This window comes from Leopardus geoffroyi, chromosome X, assembly GCF_018350155.1.
Source record: "Leopardus geoffroyi isolate Oge1 chromosome X, O.geoffroyi_Oge1_pat1.0, whole genome shotgun sequence".
NCBI classification, from domain to species: domain Eukaryota; kingdom Metazoa; phylum Chordata; class Mammalia; order Carnivora; family Felidae; genus Leopardus; species Leopardus geoffroyi.
In genome coordinates this window covers 6,141,503-6,154,657 of record NC_059343.1, presented here as the reverse complement: position 1 = coordinate 6,154,657, position 13,155 = coordinate 6,141,503, and the positions used below count along the sequence as shown (strand labels likewise).

The 13,155-nt window shown below is 42.7% G+C and overlaps 1 long non-coding RNA gene across 1 annotated transcript in view; it reads left to right on the top strand.

Moving 5' to 3' along the window:
* Positions 1–13,155, top strand: part of LOC123595303 — a 363,332-nt gene that overhangs the window by 288,260 nt on the left and 61,917 nt on the right. The gene's annotated exons all lie outside the window — the stretch shown is intronic.

Sequence of the window (13,155 nt, the reverse complement as noted above, 5' to 3'; positions counted from 1 at the left end):
CCATCGATGGACATTTGGGCTCTTTCCATACTTTGGCGATTGTCAGTAGCGCTGCTATAAACATTGGGGGGCATGTGCCCCTTTGAAACAACACACCTGTATCCCATGGATAAATGCCTAGTAGTGCAATTGCTGGGTTGTAGAGTAGTTCTATTTTTAATTTTTTGAGGACTGTCCATACTGTTTTCCAGCATGGCTGCACCAGTTTGCATTCCTACCAGCAGCGCAAAACAGATCCTCTTTCTCCGCATCCTCGCCAACATCTGTTGTTCCCTGAGTTGTTCATGTTAGCCATTCTGACAAGTATGAGGTGGTATCTCATTGTGGTTTTGATTTGTATTTCCCTGATGATGAGTGATGTGGAGCATTTTTTCATGTGTCAGTTGGCCATCTGGATGTCTTCCTTGGAGAAGTCTGTATTCATGTCTTTCACCCATTTCTTCACTGGATTACTTGTTTTTTAGGTGTTGAGTTTGATAAGTTCTTTATAGATTTTGGATACTAACCCTTTATCTGTCTGATATGTCGTTTGCAAGTATCTTCTCCCATTCTGTCGGTTGCCTTTTAGTTTTGCTGATTGTTTCCTTCACAGTGCAGAAGCTTTTTATTTTGATGAGATCCCAATATTTCATTTTTGCTTTTGTTTCCCTTCCCTCCAGAGATGTGTTGAGTAAGAAGTTGCTGTGGGCCAAGGTGAAAGAGGTTTTTTGCCTGCTTTCTCTAAGATTTTGATGGCTTCCTGTCTTACGTTTAGGTCTTTCATCCATTTTGAGTTTATTTTTGTGTAAGGTGTAAGAAAGTGGTCCAGGTTCATTCTTCTGCATGTCACTGTCCAGTGTTCCGAGCACCACTTGCTGAAGAGACTGTCTGTATTCCATTGGATATTCTTTCCTGCTTTATCAAAGATTAGCTGGCCGTAGGTTTTTGAGCCCATTACTGGGTTCTCTATTCTGTTCCATTGATCTGAGTGGTTTTGTGCCAGTACTGTACTGTCTTGATGATTACATTTTTGTAGTACAGCTTGAAGTCAGACATGGGCAGATGATTTTTAAATTTCACTTTGCCAAATTCAAATTGATGTGCTCAAGACCAGTGCTCCACTGAAAGTGTTGATGAGTTCTGGCAAGGGCGACCCTGAGTGAGGGAAGTGCCAGGACATAAGCTGGGTCATCCAGACAAGCATGCCATGATGTGGCTCTAGTGCTTCCTGGTATTATCCAGTCATATGCATCCTGACATTATGTATATTGTCATATGCATATTTCCACTCATGTGACACTTGACTTTATTCAGCCATGTCGCTCCTGATATCATCCAGTCATGTGCCTCTTGATATTGTCCAGTCATGTGCTTCCTGACATTATCCAGTCATGTGCCTCCTGACATTAACCAATCATATGATTCCTGACATTATCCAGTCATGTGCCTCCTGATATTAACCAATCATATGCTTCCTGACATTATCCAGTCATGGGCCACCTGACATTATCCAGTCATGTGCTTCCTCATATTATCCAGTCATGTGCATCCTGATATTAACAAATCATATGCTTCCTGATATTATTCAGTCATGTGCCACCTGACATTTTCCACTCATGTGTCTCTTGACATTATCCAGTCATGTGCTTCCTGACATCATCCAGTCATGTGTCTCCTGATATTATCCAGTCATGTGCTTCCTGACATTATCCAGTCATGTGCCTCTTCACATTATCTAGTCATGTGCCTCCTAACATTATCCAGTCATGTGCTTCCTGACATTATCCAATCATGTGCCTCTTGACATTATCCAGTCATATGTCTCCGGATATTATCCAGACATGTGCCTCCTGATATTAACCAATCATATGCTTCCTGACATTATCCAGTCATGTGCTCCTGACATCATCTGACATTATCCAGTCATGTGCTTCCTGACATCATCTAGTCATGTGCCTCTTGACATTATCCAGCCATGTGCCACCTGACATTATCCAGTCTTGTGCTTCCTGACATTTTCCAGTCATGTGCTTCCTGACATTTTCCAGTCATGTGTCTCCTGACATTATCCAGTCATGTGCTTCCTGACATCATCTGACATTATCCAGTCATGTGCTTCCTGACATCATCTAGTCATGTGCCTCTTGACATTATCCAGTCATGTGCCACCTGACATTATCCAGTCATGTGCTTCCTGACATCATCTAGTCATGTGCCTCTTGATATTATCCAGTCATGTGCCTCCTCACATTATCCAGTCATGTGCTTCCTGACATTATCCAATCATGTGTCTCCTGACATTATCCAATTGTGTGCCTCTTGACATTATCCAGTCATGTGCTTCCTGACATCATCCAGTCATGTGCCTCTTGATTTATCCAGTCATGTGCCTCTTGACATTATCTAATCTGTGTCTCCTGACATTATCCAGTCATGTACTTCCTGACATTATCCAATCGTGTGCCTCTTGACATTATCCAGTCATATGCTTCCTGACATTATCCAGTCATGTGTCTCCTGACATTATCAGTCACGTGCCTCCTGACATTATCCAGTTACGTGCCTTCTGACATTAACCAATCATATGCTTCCTGACATTATCCAGTCATGTGGTTCCTGAGATTAACCAGTCGTGTGCCTCCTCACATTATCCAGTCATGTGCTTGCTGACATTAATCAATAACACGCTTCCTGAAATTTTCCATTTATGTGGTTCCTGACATTAGCCAATCATATGCTTACTGACATTATCCAATTATGTGTTGGCAATCACAATAGGGACCATTAATGGGTACTTCTTTTATGCCAGGAATAGAGCAAACAACCCAGTAAAACAGTAATTTGCAGAGGTCAATACCAGAAGGCAGTGAGTGCTTAGGAGAAAAGGAAAGTGTGTGGGTGCACATTTAAATACTGTGACTAGGCATGTTCTTGCTGAGAAGGTGGGTTTGAGCAAGGAATTGTAAGAACCGATTTTATTTGCTTCTTCCTGACATCACAGGACCACTTTAAAAATAGCTTCAGTGTTCCTGAAACATACAGGATGTAATTATTTGAATTCTGTTTTTTTGCAAAGGTGACATTCATTTATTAACACTGATGAAAATCTTTCTTTCACAACCAAGGCCAAGTGGGTACTAGAGGGTGAATGTTTTTGAGTCCCTCCATGGCACCTCCTTGAGGGTCCCAGATCTCTGATGGCATCTACATGCCAGCTTCCATCTGTGACAATGCAAGGCCTTTTTCCTGGCTTTGGGCCTGGTCAGCAGCAGATATTCTGGGCTTTTACCCAGAACTTTGTTTTCAGTGTCCTCGTCATTTTTGGGTCCCTGGGAATTTCCTTACTGTTTTCATTTCCCATGTAAATCTAGACATTGAAAATAGTGTTGGTTATATTTTATACAGCATTTGTATGTGCTTTGTCTCTCCAGTGATTGGGTTTTCATATTGTCATAGACAGAAGTTAAGACTGACCTGTGTTGGGGCGCCTGGGTGGCGCAGTCGGTTAAGCGTCCGACTTCAGCCAGGTCACGATCTCGCGGTCCGTGAGTTCGAGCCCCGCATCAGGCTCTGGGCTGATGGCTCAGAGCCTGGAGCCTGTTTCCGATTCTGTGTCTCCCTCTCTCTCTGCCCCTCCCCCGTTCATGCTCTGTCTCTCTCTGTCCCAAAAATAAATAAACGTTGAAAAAAAATAAATAAATAAAAAAGACTGACCTGTGTTGAAAAAACAATGAGCTGCACTCCATAACCTTCCAGGCTGGCCTGACACAGAGCAGGCCAGAGCTTGTGTGGTGCAAAGAGCTTGTGTGGTGTCTCCAGGGACATCCAGTGTCCTGAAAGTATGCCCCGCTCTAATAGGACGTGCTCTTCATAATCTCGTCTCCAGTGCGGCCTATTATCTCTACATGACTTGGGGAAATTAGGTAGTGCTCAGAACCTGCCTTGGAAAGAAAATTTGCATATTTTAGATAAAGGCATTTTCAATTTATTTGCCTGCCTGGGTGAGCCAAGCTGTCTGAAAGCAGCCAGGACCAATGATGATATGGTCAAGGTTGGGATCACACTAAGAAAATGAAAGCTTTTTCCTTTTAGGCAAATATTTGTTGAAAAGTCATTCAGTTTTTGCAGACTTCTGCTGAAAGGAAAATACCACTTAAACCCTAAAGCCCTAATCATCTAATCACAATATAAAGCTTTTAAGGAATGTTCTGCTCTTTGGAATAGACCACGGGGATTAAAATGATCTGAAAGCATGAACTCATTTTAGCCAGAGTGTGCCTTTTATCCTTCTGTTGACATGTGGGCAGTGGTCACTGGCAGCTCAGCCAGATCCCCAAATTAACCTTCCTTCTGGATTTCCCGACAATACGAAAGAAAAAAGGACCTGCTTTGCTTTTCTGAATGTTGTTTGAATTGATCATTGTGGGCTACATTCTTAACACAAAACAATGATTCTTTTGAAGTGTTTGTTTCTCACGGAGTCCAGCCACTTGTGCCAAGTCCCCCAACACTTTTTGGCTTCATGGGAGAATGAATGCCATGTGCTGTTGCCTTTTGTTTTTTGGTAATCACAGGGTACTGAAGAATAAATGTCAGGGCCCTGGACAGGAGACCTAGCAATCCATAGCTTCTGTGATTCAGCTCAATTTTAAATGAAACCAAAGCCAGTTCCAATCACTATTTTTGTAGAGGAACATTAATAAGCATTTATGAAGCATGCCCTATTTTCAGAATAAATGGGGAACTGTACTCCTCCATTCTCTCCTTGTTCTTATTTTGCATGGAAAGAAATCAATTCTCAGAGAACCGCCTCTTGTCATCAGTCAGTTTGGGTTCAGAAGCAAGAATCGGGCAGTTATATGAGTACATAATACATTGTCCCTCTTGGCCGATTTAGAGTCTAAGGACAGATGAATTTGAAGTTATAATCCTGATCCCCACTGTCCTCCAACTACCCCTCAGGCTTTGTGATACATAATATTTTACAACAGGGCAATTGAACATCCAGAACAAAGCCTCACAGTTGTTGATAATTGTTCATAATTGTTTTCCATCCTTCAATCCTTGGTATTTAGGCCAGTGTTGATGTAGCCAAAGAGAGCATTCTTGCGGACATTAGTTCTCACAATACTTTACCAGAGGGCATATCTTGCTAGCTTCCTAGCTGTGCAGTGACTTGAATGAGGAATTTCTCAACCAGCATGGGGACAGGGACAGTAGAGGACAGAAGCATGGATTGTAAAGGCAGAACCATCCACACTGGACTTAGTTCGTACATTTACTAGTGAGAACTCTTGTACACCTTAATTTCTTCATGTTTAAAATATAATGAAAGCACCCACTTTATAAGTTTGTTATGAGGACCAATTGAACTAATGTGTATAAGCTCTCAAGAACAGGCCCTGGAAAAGACCAGCGTTGTCTATGTGTCTATGAAATTAAGTGACTCTACAGGCAATCTATATCTCCTTCGCTCTGAAAGTGTTGGTTGAGGTTGGCTCAAGTTGCTTGTGTGTGTGTATATGTGTGTGTGTGTGTGTGTGTGTGTGTATTACGCCCTATGTGCATTGACCTTTTTTGTTATTTCTTATAGAAATACAAGGATGAATTATTTTCTTGATTTCTGAAATTAAATGTAATATTTACTGCTGTTGAAAAGATAAACTCTTTTGGTGGTATTAATAATTTCTATTTTGTTAAATACTAGAGATGTCTTACTATGCTCCAGATACTGTTCGGTGAAGTTTGCACATATTAAAATATCTAATTTTTAAGCAAATCCTATGAGGTAGGTGATATTGATGCTTATTTATTGACGAGACTGTAATAAGCCATTATTAACTGTTCCTCTCTTAAGTAGAGAAATATATAGGCCAGCAGTCTATAGCCTATTGCTTATTAATTGGGAATTAATGATACCAAGGGAATTATTGAAGGTACCATCTCCTGCCTTTGTAAACAGTTATTTTTAAAACTAGCATATTTCATGTAAGGAATCACTGAACTTTGCAAATGGCAATTATATAAATTTAAAGCTGTCATTTGACTGTGGTTCCTATTCCGAGTACATATACCTCTTAAACGTTTCCTTCATTTTTTTTTTAATGTTTATTTATTTTTGAGAGAGACAGAGGCAGAATGTGAGTGGGTTAGGGGCAGAGAGACAGGGAGACACAGAATCTGAGGCAGGGTCCAGGCTCCAAGCTGTCAGCACAGAGCCCAATGCAGGGCTCGAACTCATGAGCTGTGAGATCATGTCCTGAGCCAAAGTCAGACGCTCAACTGACTGAGCCACCCAGGTGCCCCATTAAACTTTTCCTTCATTTTTTACAATCGTGGTGTGTTGTATATTATATTTTACTTCCTTCCACCTTTTCACTTAGAAAAGCACATTGTAGAAAATCCCATTTAAACATCATGTTGACGTTCTGGAAAGTGACCAAGGCCCTTAGACCACCATCAGCCTTTGTGCAGGCTCAGATGGGACTGAGCTGGGCAGAGGGTTGAGGGATTTTTAATTTCTTGAAGTGGATTAAAAATGGCCTCAGATTTTTTACAGCTCCTTCATCAAGAGGTAGAGTCTGTACCATACTCCTTGGAGTCTGAGTTGGTTTGCTTTTGGCTAATAAGAGTAGGACATTGTGAACTTCCCGGGCCAATCCTCCAGCAGCTTTGCCACTTACACCCTCACATGCCTAGGATGTTGATTTCTGCGCAATCCAGCAATGAGACCCCACATGGAGAGCTCTGGAAGCCACCCTCACATTCCTAGGATGCTGATTTCTGTGCAATCCAGGGATGAGACCCCACATGGAGAGGGAAGCCAGCCTCACATTCCTAGGATGCGGATTTGTGCATAATCCAGGGATGGGACCCCTCATGGAAAGCTCTGGAAGCCAGCCTCACATTCCTAGGATGCTGATTTCTGTGCAATCCAGGGATGAGACCCCACATGGAGAGGGAAGCCAGCCTCACATTCCTAGGATGCAGATTTGTGCATAATCCAGGGATGGGACCCCTCATGGAAAGCTCTGGAAGCCAGCCTCACATTCCTAGGATGCTGATTTCTGCGCAATCCAGGGATGAGACCCCACATGGAGAGGGAAGCCAGCCTCACATTCCTAGGATGCGGATTTGTGCATAATCCAGGGATGGGACCCCACATGGAGAGGCAAGCCACCCTCACATTCCTAGGATGCTGATTTCTGTACAGTCCAGGGATGAGACCCCACAAGGAGAGGGAACCACCCTCCCATTCCTAGGATGCTGATTTGTGCGCAGTCCAGGGATGAGACCCCACATGGACAGGGAAGCCAGCCATCCTAACCATTCTAGCGTTGCCACTAGGGCTTTGGACATGTGAGGAAGGGCATTTAGAACATTCAGCACATCACTGCAGCCTCATGAGTGAGTGCGGGCAAGGCCAGCAGAAGTACCCAGTCAACCCTCAGAGTTGGGAGACATAGTATATCATTGTTGCTTTAAGACCCTGACACGAGGGACATTTGTTATGCAGCCATAGCTAATCAGCACAGTAGTGATGGAGCATAGCAGCTTCCAAGGCACAGCTCCCTATTCTTCAAAAAGGCCCTGTGCTGCCAGAGGTCAGCTCTGCTTATAAGGCCCCAGTGGCACCCACATTCATAAGAGTTTCTGTGACATGGTTCAGAGCTCCAAGAGACTGAAAGGTCACTGCTTCCGAGTTATTTTTGGTGAGATATATATGCTTGAATGAATGGCGTCTTGAAAAGCTACATCTCCATAGGATTTCATTCTTTCCATTTAAAAGAAAACTGTGCGTCCTAAAGAGCAAGTTCTGTATTTCTTTTTCTTTTCTTTTCTTTCTTTCTTTCTTTCTGCTTTTTTTTTTTTTGCAAAAATCTTGTGATGTCCTAAAATCACATTTTCAATGATTTGTTAGGATGACCAATTATTAAATTTCTCCTCTTATAGCCTTTGTAACTTTTTGGCAAAAAAGAAAAAAACCAGGAAACTCAGGGGGCTTTTTCTCTATTGTATTGGGGGAATTTAGCAAAAAAAACCCTATAAAGACCCTGATATTCCTGAACTTACTCGAGTCAATTACCTTTAAGCATATGAATGTGGAATGAAGGGTGCACAAAGTAAAACATGACCTGTCCCCGCAAGAAGATTACTGGTTGACGACACTTCCTTTACTTTGGGGGAAAATGCTAATGTGGAAGAACATGATTTAAAAAAATACAAATGCTTTAAACTATAAGACATAAATCATATTCTCTGTAGACTTTGCCTCGGGCATGAAAATCAGGCAGTTTTTTTAACTTCAGAATATTTAAGTGCTATGTGTAAGATGGTAGGTATAAACATTTACATATAGGGGCGCCTGGGTGGCTCAGTCGGTTGAGCGTCCGACTTCGGCTCAGGTCACGATCTCGCGGTCCGTGAGTTCGAGCCCCGCGTCGGGCTCTGTGCTGACTGCTCAGAGCCTGGAGCCTGCTTCCGATTCTGTGTCTCCCTCTCTCTCTGCCCCTCCCCCGTTCATGCTGTGTCTCTCTCTGTCTCAAAAATAAATAAACGTTAAAAAAAACATTTACATATATATATTCCAATTATCCAGTTCAGAAATTTTTAAACCATCCAACCACCAAATAGAATGTAATTGACCTGTTAGTTGAACATCGATTAACGGACTGTTTGGTTATTTGTACTCTTGTGGAAGGACCTAGGGAATGTGGCTGTGTAGGGTGGTTAGAAATACTCTGGATATCCGTGTGGTGTGAGACAGAATTGACATCTGGAAGTTACCGCCAATTGCATTTTCATGCTGAACCCAAGTATTGGTAGTATCAGTTCAAATATTGATGTTGCTTTCCCTGCTCCTCTGTAATTAGGCTATCTGTATTTCCCCAACTAAAAATGGATGTTTCAGGACTCAAAAATCAGAAGTAATTTACAAGATTTGCAGTCTTATAAAAATGAAAATGCACTTCACTATACATTTTATAAATTGCTTTTATTGAGAGGAACATAATTATGCCTATATACAATATATGCATTGAGGAAAGCATGGCATAATGTATATAAAGCCGTTCACAGGGAGGGGATTGTACATATGTGAAGCAGTGGAGGAAAATGAGGTGGGGAAAGGGGAGAAGGTTGGCTTTTTTTCTTGGTATGATGATCTTTTCTCAATAAGCATACTTTAATTTTGTAGTTAGGGGAAGAAACCTCAGAAGCATATTTTCCTTAACTAGGTGAATTTGAGACACATGAAATAATAGAAAAAGTGAGACTCAACCTCAGAGGTGTCTTTCATGTTATGAAGAGAAGTTGGAGGCTCAATTCTATGCTTCATTATGATCATAACGTTCACCAGGGAGTCCACGTTTCAGCTGCCAATAAATAGATAGAACTATGCAGCTGCTCAAATGTGTGGCTCGCTCTGAACCACAGTGTGAGTGGACCTATATTTAGTGCCCTGTGAACCAGGATTACGTGAAATGTCAGCGGGAATAAGTAGTGACATCAGCTGTGACTGGGTGGGGAGGAAGAGAAGACAGTCCGGCACGTAGTGAGTGCCTCCGGGGGACATATAGTGAAAGGGCTGCTGGGTCTGTATCAAATTCCACGTGAGGGTGCCATTCAAAGCTATTTTCCCACCTCCAGTCCTCTTCGGAGTCGTTTACTAATTGCCTTCTGGACATCTGTGTCCACCCGGATGTCTGTCCCACGCCCCAGTCAAAATCAGTGTGTTCCCAAGCTGATAGACCCTGTCCCCATCAGACCCGTCCTGCATGCCCATCCAGGATCTCCTAGCTCAGCTAGTAAGGGGGACCTCCTGTTGCCTCAGCCAGGACCTGAGGGGGCTTTTGACCCCTTTTCTGAATTCACACTTCCCATTCGGCCATCCGATGCCTTCACCTGGGTCTCTAAACCTGCCCGCTGCGCACTGTATGTGCTGCTCTTGGCTAGACCTTCATCATCTCCCCGTTCTAGCCCATCCTTCACACTGAGCTGTGAATCTGGAAACACAGATCTAGGCCAAGCGCTCGGCCAGGTGTAAGCTTCTGCTGGCTCTTTACTTGCTTGTCCCAGCCCTGCCTTTCTGGTCCCACCAAGATGTTCTCCTCCGTGGGTTCTGTGCCCTGCTGGCCTTGGATTCCTCGTGGTCCCCACGGTTCCTCCTCGGCTTCCATACCCTTATGCCTTCATTATCCTGCTCTGGCAGCCTACAATAGCCATCCCCACTTTTTTTTTTTAACCAGAAAACTGTACGTTCAACTTAGATGTCACCTTTGTCTTTCTCTTTTTTCTTTTTCTTAAGTTTACTTATTTATTTTGAGGGGGGGGGGGTGTGGGGGAGAGAGGATCCTAAGCAGGCTTCATGCGGCCAGCACAGAGCCCGATGTGGGGCTCGGACCCAGGAACCATGAAATCATGACCACGAACCAACTGAGCCACCCAGGCACCCTTTGTCTTCCTGATACCTTTCTGATACCTTTCAGCAAAACCAATCCAAAACAGCAGAATTGTTCTCTTATTCTTCTATGTGTAGCATTGATCTTATTTCATTTTAATCGGCTGCTTCTGTTTTTTTCTTTGCTTTAGACCGTGAGTCCTCAGGCAGCAGGAAAGCTGTTTTATTCTTTTATTCTTTTATTTGGATGGTGCCCTGTGATATTCAACAGTTGTGTCAGATTGTAGATAATCTGCTTGAGGTTAATGGAGAGTTAACTAGGTAAAATGTTATTCATTCAAGGAGCCTGTATCCCCTACGCATATAATCTGCATTAAAATCTAATGTTTTCTTTTTTTAAAAAAAAATCCTCCATAAACCTTTATATTAAAAAAAAAGTCTGATAGTGTTTACAGTAAAACTTGCACCTCTCCCAGCCTCTAGGAGTTCTGGCACACTAAACAGCACTAATACAAATCAATGCTAAGTAGCTCCAGCCCCAGGGAACCAGACTTCAGCTGCAAGAATCTCTTGTAAGTAATGTCTTCAGACCCCCTCTCCCATCACCTTCCTTGAATCTCTTTGATGCAAGTGGGCATAAAACTGGCTCAAATGGCTTTGGATTTACCGGATATAATTTATGAATACTTTGTTTTGATTGCTCTGAACACCTGTGTATCATCCTTTTCTTGAGTTTTCTGATTTCTTTCTAAAAATTAGTATTGTGGGACCCAAGGAATTTAACCAAAATCCCCTGCCCCTGGACAAGCAGAGCAAGACTCACTCCATTTTGTGCTACACCCACCATCTCATGTATAACTCCCACATGACCTACTTATTGCTTAAGACACTCCCCCACCCTAGTCAAGCCGCTGAGCACACCCTTACTGGAAACCGGCTCATTTAGGAATGCGGAACCCCTAACCGCCAAACTTGTGCGCCAATTCTTAAACCCCACCTTTTGCCCGCCAAACTTGTGCGCCAGTTCTGACCAGAGTGATAGGCTAGGTCAAACAGTTACTATAGGGTAAATTGTAATTCAATTGGCCACCTGCATGTGGACTGACATGACTACGCAACTTTCTGTGTGTGTAACAATCTCATTGGCCACTGGCCCCTATAAAACTGCTACGCCTCTTAACCTAGGGGTCCAAGTCCCTGCTCCGCTGTGTCGGGTATACTTGGGCCCAAGCTCGAGCTTGCAAATAAACCCCCGTGCGTTTGCATCGGTATCGGCTCCTTGGTGGTCTCTCGGATTCGAAATCAGGGGCATTACAGTATTCAGGGGCACGTGGGTGGCTCAGTTGGTTAAGCATCCAGCTCTTGATTTTGGCTCAGGTCATTATCTCATGGTTTGTGCGTTCAAGCCCCACGTCAGGCTCTGTGTTCGTGGTGTGGAGGCTGCTTGGGATTCTCTCTCTCCTTCTCTCTCTCTGCCCCTCCCCTGCTCTCTCTCTCACATAAGTGAACTTTTAGCTTTCTTTTTTTTTTTTTTTTTTTCAACGTTTATTTATTTTTGGAACAGAGAGAGGCAGAGCATGAACGGGGGAGGGGCAGAGAGAGAGGAAGACACAGAATCGGAAACAGGCTCCAGGCTCTGAGCCATCAGCCCAGAGCCCGACGCGGGGCTCGAACTCACGGACCGCGAGATCGTGACCTGGCTGAAGTCGGACGCTTAACCGACTGCGCCACCCAGGCGCCCCAACATAAGTGAACTTTTAAAAGAATTGGTATTCATCGCTTTTCTCCTCCCACCCACCCACACCCCCAGTGTCAGAGTAGCGGTGGGACTGTGAATATGTAACCACAGTTCTCTTTAAAAGTACATGGAGATTCTATGTGTTCTATCAGAAATTTTATGTACTTTATCTAATAGCTTTGTAACTTAAGCGGGTCCAAATGAAGCTTTACTTATTACAACCTTCATTGAATTCTATTCTTGGACACAGTAGCACAGGCTGTAAAATCAAGTTGGCCTTGATTAAGCACTGTTAATCCAAATTAGAATGGTTTAGGTCATGTCTTTTGCTAGGTGGGTAGAGATTTCGCTTGTCAGTAACCTGTGATATGGTTCAACCTCCTTTAGGAATCAGAGGCTAACTTTCTCCTTGATTTTTCTAACTCTTGTTTAATAGGGTCAGCTCTCAGACACATGAGAGCTTTTAATAACAAAGATAATAGGATTGTTTGCTTTCTCTGTGATAGATTTATTGTGTAACTAAATAAAATCACATATAATTCAAACACTGTATAAATAGCAAAGTAGTCACATATAATTCAAACACTGTCTAAATAGCAAAGTAGCATTGGAAATTACAACCCTACTTAAGTATTTTGGTGTTGGTGATTTCATTTCTACATTCACAGTGAGCACCATAAATTCTAAATCATGTTATTTTCTACACACATGCTGCTACTTTTTAATAAATACAAGCAACCCAAATCATTATCCCTGCAGTGAATCACTAAATTCCTAATGATTGTAAATGTCAATGTCGTGTTTTTTGCTTCCGAGGTTTTTCTTGCATTGAAAATATGTCTTGATCCTCTTATAAAAGCAGGCTTTTGTAAAAAAAAAAAAAACAAAAAAAAAACAAAAAAACTATACTGTGGAAAGAATACATTTAAAGAAAAACAATAGGCAATTTGGGTTCCATTGAGATGGAAAACGACATCAAATCCAGATAACAGGGTCCTAGTGTTTATCACCCTGTTGAATGATGAAAAGGAGAAGCTTC